The following is a 10,392-nucleotide window of genomic DNA, read 5'->3' on the forward strand; positions in this document are numbered from 1 at the left end:
TCTTTCCTTTTCCTTGTTTACACGAAAGGCGAGGTTTATTATTTCCCGTAAACTGTAACTCGTTTGCCCTATAATTTATTCGCAAATACTTCCAGCCGCCTTCCATAAAATTAAAAACCAATTCCATTTTCACAGTTCCTTCCCGAACACGCCAGAGGCCCTCAAATTTATCTCTTCACGCGAAATTCTATTTCACATCCTCCCACACCGTCCCATAAAACATCGGAACGGGACGCCGTGGGGAAAGTAACGCATCCCGAGGATCCACTTTCTTCGCAAAGGCAACTTTCACCCGTGAACGCGTAATCCATCTGCCGCGGATTATTTTCCAATAATCTCACGATTGTTACGACGAATAAAGCCTCGGGATTGTTGCCGGCTCGGGCTGAGTTATGTGACGTAAACGACGTGTTTTCACGAGGCACGGGGCACCATTGGAAAATTGGAACGGACCCAAACAAAGCGTTCCCGTGCTTTATGGTGACAACTAATCGGCGCGGCTGCGGTCCAGCGGCTGTGAGCCGGCGAGGTGAAATGGCATATACCTGCTTCTCTCGAAACATAAGTTTTCGGCGTAAGCCAGTTGGCATAGGCGTAACCGGTGCCGGGGTTGAAAGTTATGTGCTAGGAAAGTGGCGGGTACCCGAAAGTAGCGTCGGGTTATGCGCGTTAAAGCGTGGCGAGGCGTTTCCAGCCGCACAATGGCCGCCGAGTTGCTCGGGGAATCCTCGTAACTCAGACACCGCGATCGAAAACGAGTTAAACACACGGGATACCTTTTGCTTTCGGCCATTTTCGCCTAACATCTGTGGCACGTGATTTTTAGAAAATTTGGTACAGTAATTGGATTCGCTAGGCATAGAAGCGACGATTCTTTCCGAGTTCTCAACCACCTGTGATGGAAAAAAGACTCCTGATTACCCGACATAGCGTTTCATTCGACACGTACCGTCGAATTAACCGGCAAGTCGTAACTACACTGGTACTACGAAGGCTAACTGTGGTCACTTTGGTATTTCTGTATCAACGTAGCAGATCTTTTAAGTGTAACGAGTAAATTGATTCCGAGCGAGCGTAATTGGTTTTTAATCGTCGGGTTTGTCTTTTGCGTGTAATTAAAAGGCGCGGAGATCTCTTATCTTCGTAACGAGTAGGCTAAAGGTTGTATTAAAATCGGCAGATTTATCAGTGAAATAAAGATATTCGAAGAATGTTCGATACACGCGTTGATTATCCAGGAAATTAATAAGAGCACGCTATCGGGGTGGCTGGTCGGAGTTTTACTTTATATTAATAACCGAATTCACTTAGGCATCGCAAGAAATGCACGAAAGACATTACCGGAGTGAAAGAAAGATTTAACACCGCGCTCCTCGTACTCTGCGAACCCTTTCAATCTCTCTCGACATCTTCGCGGCAAAAAGGCATTCGTTTCGTTTAACACTTTTTTAATTTTCTTATCCCCTAACCCGATACTCGTGCTTCTTTTCACGAGCAAATGAAGTCACCGCGTTGTTGGTCGGTTCTCCGTACGATGAAACGCGATCGAGGGTGTACGTTGGAAGGCGCGAGGTAATGGCATAATCTAAGGTGGAACGTGGCTTGGAAGATATCGGATTGCCTTGACCTACCGTTCCAGGACTTCTATATATCGAGCAATAACCAGTAGCCGTTAGGGGATTATCACCGAGACGAATCTTACGCTAAAAACTCATTCCAGCAACAAGGCCGGTGGCTGGCGCGGTAAAAAAAGGCATGCCCCCCATAGCAGTGCCCCATGGTTCTCGTGCTTTTGATCGGAGGCCGCCAATATCCCGTCGACTATCGCCGCTAGACACACCGTACGGACTAATAGGCGCGTCTCCAATTTCAGTCGATAGTTTTTTGCGATCGTAAACGCGTCCCAGATTAACTTTCGCTCGTCCGCGTAGCGCAAACCCAATTAAGAGTCAGTCGTATAACGCGTGCCCTATGACCTTGAACCGGCTTCTAGGTAGAGAACGAAACGAACTGTCACGGGAGAACGAATTTCTTCTGGCTATGCATATTAACGCCTGCACTGACCAAATACTCGACGATCAACGTGTAAAAAGTTTGGAGAAAATTCGAAAATTCGACATCGCTGTAGGGTTGGAAGAAAAATTTGTGGATTTCTTGCTCCCGTAGAATCGAAACGTATTTGTTATTCGAAGCAATTCGCTGAGATAATTGAGAAATTTGAGCACTTGGGTTGTTAGGCACTTTCTTAGGCGCGGATGTTGTTTGTTTTAATAAATTGTAAATATTTGTTAATAATGATTGGTGGAAGATAAAGCGAGGAATTTAATGTAGAAACTGGTTGTGGTTCGGTATTGGTACGATTAAATGTCGGATAACGAAACCTTCGAGCGAAAGCATCGAGCTGAGGCCTGGAGACTTCGATGCCCGCAATAGCAGTGTCGCAGTAGTATAGCTCTACCAACGCTCTATTACACAGCTGCCTTCTGACAAACTGACATTTTCCAACTTTACATCTTTCACTGGGTATTTAAATGGACAAATGAATTTAATAAATCGATTAATCGATGAATTAATTAATTAATTAATCGATTAATTAATTTATGACACCGCAGGAAGAGTACGCGAAATTTATCGTCGAAAATTTTTATTACAGAAATTACCGACGATTCTTTCTGAAAGAGAAAAATATTTCGAATACGAAGTATATGAAGGATATTCGTACTTTGTCACAGATTGCTACACGTTTATGCGAATGAAAAAGGTACGAAAGTCTGAAGTGGATCTTGAGATAGGACGATATCGCAGGTTTGTTCCAAAATTGTGGCACGACTCGTAGCCGTCAGTGAGGATCGCTGGTAGGGTTTTAAAATTGGCCCGACCTTTTTGGCTGGATGGAATCATAAAGATCGGCGATCGCGAATGTAATGGCATTCCCTGCTGAGCATGCCTCGTCGTAATCTGTGGGAAACCGAGGTCCTGACCCCACCACGGACGAACGTGATTCTGCGAGTGCAAGGTCCTCGCGATTCACGGTTTCTTTTCACGAGAACCACGCCGGGAATTGTTTCGCAGAACCTTACAGCCAATAAAAAATTGCCGGCGAAATCCGTCCTCTTTCATTACAATTAAGAACCCAACATAGTTGAGGAAATAAATTGACAAACTAATAATAGACCGGGATGAAATCACCGGTGTCTTAATAACGAAGACTTTTGGATGACAGAAATTATTTCGTCGATAATGGAATGACGAAACAAACAAGAAGTCATGAATTTCTTTAATTAGTAACTTCAAGTTGATAGAAAATAATAATTATTTTCTAATTGAACGATCCTACGATGCGTAGTTCGAAGGATTATGTTTCCTTGACAATTGTAGAATGCGTTTTCAATTTATGATGGCGGATTTAATGGTACTGGAATAAAGGGGTTCTGAATTCTTCAATGTAAACCTTAACTCCATTCACTTGACGGTGCACAGTGAGGAATTTGCTCGAAAAGCTGTCAAAAATATGAAGATATCTTTTGATTTGTAGAAAAATTGGTATCTGTGGATTTTGGAATCAAACCAATGACATTTGTATATTATACAAAATATTTGAATTTTCAGATAAAAATAAATAAAAACGGAAAAATAAAAAGAAAAAGAATTGGAAGTTGGAAAACGAAAAATATTGAAAAAGTGACAAGAAGAAATAATTAAAATTTGAAAGAATAAATAAATAATAACCGGGAAATAAATTAAGAATTATTATTAAATTATTTAAGGGATGGAGTGTGGGTGGAGTGGACAGTGGCTACTGGCTAGCCAATAGCCTAGCCAATGATTCCCACCCTCTTTGGTAAAAAATTTTAATGTTACTCTTCCGAAGTCAAGCTTACAAATGACTCGAGCAGCGTCCCGATAGCCTTTATATAGTCTTCGATCGGCCGAAGGATGGCGGAAATTTTCGAACTTTACCGATTGCATTGATAATTACTTTTTCGTTCTAATAGCCAATAATTTATTAATTTTTTCACTTTTGTTATAAATTTATATTCTGAACTATTTGTTATTAACAATCATTGTAATAATTTATAAATTTTTTGCAAATTGTAGGTACATTTAATTTGCTATTAACGACAAATTAAACTCAAGATCTTTTTGTATTCAATTGCAAAGTTTATGTTTATAAAATGTAGTTTGTTTCTCATATATAGTATTTCTCATATAGTAGTTTATATATACTCTCATGTAGTTTAGTTCTCAAGTATAAGATGTGTGAACATGCTATAAATCTCAAGACACAGGAGCATTAAATTTCGCCAACTTTGATAGCCTATACAATAATAATTGGTTATTATAATTTAAAATTCCTTGCGACATTTGATGCATTGGCATGTATGTAACAAATGCGTCATAGTAGAAAATTGCAGTTTTACTCTTGAAAATTATCTTTTAGTCAGCTTTTAGGCAAAATTCTCCACTGTACAGTGTGAGTGTCGTGTCGTCGAAAAGAGATGTTTCTGGATGTAATTTTTGTTAATTGCAGTGATTACTCTCTCACAAGTTATTACACGTTTTCGATTGATCGTGTTTAGCAATTTTGGATAATAATGAAGCGATACGAGTAGTATTTATGCAATTTCAGGGACTCAAAATTTTCTCGCGAACGATATTCTCGATCAAAACGACGGCTCTTCCCTTAATTACTGCAGCACGTGCATGTAATGTAATCAAGTGTCCTTTCTTAATTACCCAAATCTGATATCCCTATAATTCCAATTAGCGCTCGAATTGATTACGTAAGGCTTATTCCGCCAATTAAGGCGCGATCTATAGGAACGTGTATCGGTGGTGGGGCCGTCCTTTAAGGATGTTTTATTACGCCGGCAGTCAAAGGTATGCAAATGAGTTATTTTCGTACGCCGCTCACCCTTTTCGGCTCGTGCGATTTTCTGATTTTTGAGCATCGCGTCTAAATGGATTTTGACACCGTGAAATTCGTATACCCTTGAAATTTACACCTTTTTCAAATATTTTTCTACGACAATTCGACGCGGACTTTATGGCACGGCTATATTTTATGGTATTATCCCTGGCACGAGAAAGTAATTTATAGTCAAATTCGAATCTTCTTTTCATGAAAAATAATTAAAAATTGCGACTATGTTTCCAAGTATCTTCACAATTCTTCTTTTTACCGTGTTTGCAACTATTTCATGTTTTACCCTGTCGAATTATCAAATTTTTACGAATTTTCGCGATACCTCGCGATCAAAGAATAATATGTTTTCTCTGACACGAGCTGAGAACCTCTGACGCGGTCAAAGGAGCCTAATTGAAAGTCAGTCAAAAGTGCCTACCATGTCCGCTCGCATGTGCAACAGCTTCTATCTTCGGCCAGTGATTCGGCAGTACCTTCATTAATCGCAACATGGACCTCCACCAGGGAGCGGCGCATTTGACGACGTTGTGACCACCCTGTACAAAATGATTTCTTTAATGAAAACACGATTGAACGCGATAGCACATGGTAGGGCTTGATTGCTTCGCGAACTTCGACATTGCGTCCCTCCCCTATGGAATTGGCAATGGCTTTGACAAAATATTCCTTATACGAACTCGAATTTTATTTAACCATTTATCACGCTGCCTTCTGAAAACACTTTTCGCCTTGGCGTGTTAAAACAAGCATCTTGAAACAAGTCTCACGGAGAACGAATCGTGACTGCAGGAGAAAATGACCATGTCGAATAATTTAAATCATACTCAATCACGCAAATTCCCTCTGAGCATCGTCTAAGCGAGTATAGTAAACGTGTCAGTAATACTCGGCATTACTCTGAAAATTTGACAGAGCGTGATCGATGATCGAAGCGCGCGCCAGGAATCGCGATTTACTAAATAAAATTCTATTTGCGCATTTGCATAACGAGAGTTTTACGCACGATCATTTCCTGAAAGACGGGACAGTTGTTATGCCTACGTTTATTAACAGAGACCCGTACGATCTTTAGAAAATAAGACATTTTCGTGTCGCTTGATTGCTATTAAATTATGATTCATTAGCGATGGGACTTGATTCGTGTAATGTCCCGGTCGCGCTCGAATATAATGAATAGGCAATTCTGCAGATGCTTTGGAACGTTCTCGAGCGGGAGAGCGAACGCTGAGATCCTGCTGGTGACGAGGAGAACGATGATGATCGTCTTATAATTATATGCGCGCGTGTGGATCCCGGTTTCAAAGACGAAGCGCTGGTGAACAGCGAGGAACGGAGATTTTGCTCTGCATAGAGAAGTAGCATCTGTCTTCAGTGATGCTCAAACCGGGACATCGGGGACCAGCATCTATTAACCTATCGTAGTTAGCCTCGTACCGTTTAATTACGCTAAACAGGGGGCCCGATGATCTAGCTAACACGATGGGATGCTCGATGGAGCAACAGCGTAGCGAGACCCCTCGCTTATCTTTTTGTCGGATCATTCGAGATCCGATTTTAATATCCGCGGGTGGAATAAATTTCAATTACACGCTTTAATGGCACCAAGAATCCGGTTTCGTAACGGATTTGCGATTAATTACTATCGATAATGTCGCGTTAACTACTCGTCATTCTGGACAATTGCACGTTCCGTCTACCTTATGACCGCGTACATGTAATTTCACGATCGTACGAAATGGAGATTTTCGAGGATCGAATGCGGAGGAGCAGCACGATAATAACGTATGCCCTCAACCAGCGATGCATCAGCGGTAATGCAGTAATAATGTAAGGCATGAAGCGGTCGCGAAACGTTTCATCGAAACACGCTTTATGATTGTGCACCTGCCTCGCAACGGGACGTGAAAAGAATCCGTCCTGTCCTCGCTGTGCAAGCAATATGACGTAATTTCACCGATTTATCGGAGATACCCGGATACCATCTCCATGAATTATGCATGCCCGTTTAACGAATCATAGGCAATGAACGTTAGATTTATCTGTTTGTCCAGCAAAACTTTTCTCATTTCCTGATTTTTCAAGAACGACGAACAGAAGCTTCTTCGTGCGATCTGTTGACCCTTTGGACTCCTTCGTCAATCGTGGTTCGATGTCAATTTCAATCGTAGGCACTGCCAAAAATTTGCATACGTGCCCAACAATTTTTGAGGGTCAGAACTTATCATTGGGTACAAAAGAAGATTCTAGAAACCAAGTATTCGAGAATATAGAATCTCTGTTGGTAATGGAAATTAAGATTTATTCAGTTTCCCGTGCACGATTAATCTCGACGAATTTGCTAGGCATAAAGTAACGAAATGGCTAGCAATTGTGAGAACCTCTGCGCACCGTAGGTAAGCATCGCGCTTCGTGTGGTCCACATTGTCCGTGGTCAAATTACATGGAACGGAGTGCTTCTAATGGCAGTTCTCGTTCTTCTGGAGAACCAGAGAGGGACCAGGGCACTCGCCGCGACAGAGAACGGAGCACAGGGACTCAGGCGAAAGAGGAGAGGATGCTAGGAAGCCGAGACAAAGAGGACTCGAGTTGCTTGGTCTAAGAGAAAGGAAGAAAGAAGGGGCGACCAGTGGGTCTTCCTTGGATCTCCGACGTGGGACGGAGATGGTGAACCAGAGTAGAGGCGAGACAGAGAGCCGGTCATGCTTCGAGTTCGCTTTGGTCTCGCCTCGACCCCGCTTCTGCCACGCGACGACCGTGAAGGAACCGACTGAAACACCTGCCCGCTTCGTTGACATGCAAGGAAAATTTTCTGAGGCCCAGGTCGCTCGCGAAAACAATGTACGAAATAACGCAACGCAGCCTGGAGCCGTCTGAGGCAACCTTAATCGCCTCGATTGCGAAAGTCCAAGAACCTTTGGGGCGAGAATAAGGTTATGCTATGTCTGCTTGCGCAATCCATGTCTCGGGCTTTGTAAAATAATTGTTACGTTCCCCTGATTCCTCAAGTTCCCCGAAGAACTTAATTATTGGGGCCAGGACAACGATGAGAAAGGTCAAAATGACCGGTTTCGGGCATTTATGTGAAATTAACATTGATTTTTACTCGCATGAAAACATTTATTCAAACACACGATGCGAGAATATCAGAGATAGTAGAAATAAATATTAACCCTTTGCACTCAATGATTATTTCAGGGACTTTCTGCCATAAAATCGACGATATTTTTCAAACAGTAAATGAAAAATCGTATGCAAATTAAGACGTAGAATTATTTTACTTTGACATTCCACGCATTGTTGGGTAATTTTAAATTTCCTATATATAAAAATTAACATCGATGTTTAGAATCTGATTAAATGTCGATTGAGAGTCACCTCTCTAGTGCAAAGGGTTCCTCGACTGACACTATGAAAAATTTTTGCCAATTCTATTTGGCAAGTGGAATGCATCACGAACGGACAACGTATCCCGTAGTAGAAGATAAGAGTTTCCGGAATAGCTGACTGCGAGATTTTCTGAATTATCGAGACAGATCTGGCTTTTCATCCGTGGCTCCAAACTCAATTTAACTTTGTTGCTACGACTCGTGGTGATAAGAACGTATATCGAATTGCAACTCGGAGGAATTATAGGACAGTGCCTGACTCGCAGATATCGCAAAAATCACCATTTCTGGTTGCAGTCGACCAGTGAATTTCCTTGATTGCCGCCTGGATCGAGCACAACGATCGATTCGGCAGAAGGAATCACGGATGTTAAGCCGTTCCACACGTTTCCTACATCAATGAGAACGTTTCCGATCGACAGTATTCTTCTGCCTTGCAATTGTCTGGAAGAAACACGGCAAAACCATCGGACTGGTAATAACCGTTGCTATCCAGTCATTATAAGCGTGATTTCGCGTGGTATATTAACCTAATACGAATTTCAGGGTGGTCCGTGCAACCGCGATTTCGAGCAGCAACCACACCCCGGTGGTCGACCATAAGAACACGCGAAACAGACACATACATGAATAATTCATTACTATATCTGCCTTTTTTCGCCAGGCCCGAAAAAACCTCCCGCTCTAAAAAATTTATTATTAATTTTTTACCAAGCTCCACGGTAGCAGTTTGGGTGGAGCTGAATCCTTAAATGATTAACACCTCTTTTCCTTTAACGTTACACGCACCGGGTTTACCATTTGGCCCTTATGTCCATTTTTATACTCGAAAATATTCTGATAATTTTTAAATATTCGGATAATTTTTAAATATTCTGATATATTAAAATATCGATTAGTTTACGGACGTACATTTTTCATCGGTACAAATCGGGACTTGGTTTCATTTTGCTTTGTTAAGAAGTTATAACGTAAAGGAATAGTAGTCAGTGGAAACGGTGGAAAACTGTATAGATCTTTATTAAACAGAGGAACGGTTAGAACTGGCCATTTTAGGGCCAGCAGGTCGCAAGACGTCTCCAGAAAACTGGAGACAAAAGACAAAATGCAGGGGAAAGGATCACCCCGACATCCCTAGGATATAGACTTTACTATTTAATTTCTACTACTACATGCTTCTATCCGCATCACGAAATGCATCGCGATAGTTGATATCCTGCACCAGACATTTTTAATCGTTTCTTTTAATTATATTAACCAGTGAGTGACGTCGATAATAAATTTTACCAAGCTTCACGGTAGCAGTTTGGGTGTAACTGAATCCTCAAATGATTAATACCTCTTTTCCTTTAACGTTACACGCACCGGGCTCACAATTTGGTCCTTCCAGACACGTCCCTTTTTACGCTCGAAAATATTCTGCCTGTATATCAAAAGATCGATTATTTTACGGACGTACGTTTTTCATCGGTACAAATCGGTACAAATTTTTACAAATTCGTTATTGCACCTTCTCGTTTCGATTAATTTTTACACCGTTGAAAACGGTGCTTACCCGTGTTCTCGGTTATATACAAGGGACTTGATTTCATTTTGCTTCTACCCGCATCGCGAAATGCATCGCGATAGCAGATATCGTGTACCAGGCGTTTTTAATCGTTTCTTTTGATTGTATTAACCAGTGAGCGACGTCGATTAAAATTAAACGATGCGGTATCACCCGTGGCGATCGTCAAACGGAACCCGCCCGTTGCACGCGACGCCGACGATACCTCGTTTTGTAATCGGCACGTAGTAATCCGTGGCAAGATAAATCGGCCGTTTAATTAAAACCGATGGCACAGCGGGGGCATTAACAGCTGTACAAAACGTGTACTTACGTCGTTATCGAGTTTACATTGACTGGATATCGCGTGCTGATCATAACGTGAAACCTTCTGTTTCGTACCCGCTGCTCAGACAAATTGTAAGGCTGCTTCGCGGCGATCCGCCGTTCGAAACAATTAAAACACGCTTTTGTACACGGACATACGCATTTCGCTTCGTTCTTCTTGCTCGTTTTGCGCTTCGTGAACCGCT

The sequence above is a fragment of the Eufriesea mexicana genome, unplaced genomic scaffold (genome assembly GCF_001483705.2).
Source record: "Eufriesea mexicana isolate 0111107269 unplaced genomic scaffold, ASM148370v2 scaffold507, whole genome shotgun sequence".
NCBI lineage: Eukaryota > Metazoa > Arthropoda > Insecta > Hymenoptera > Apidae > Eufriesea > Eufriesea mexicana.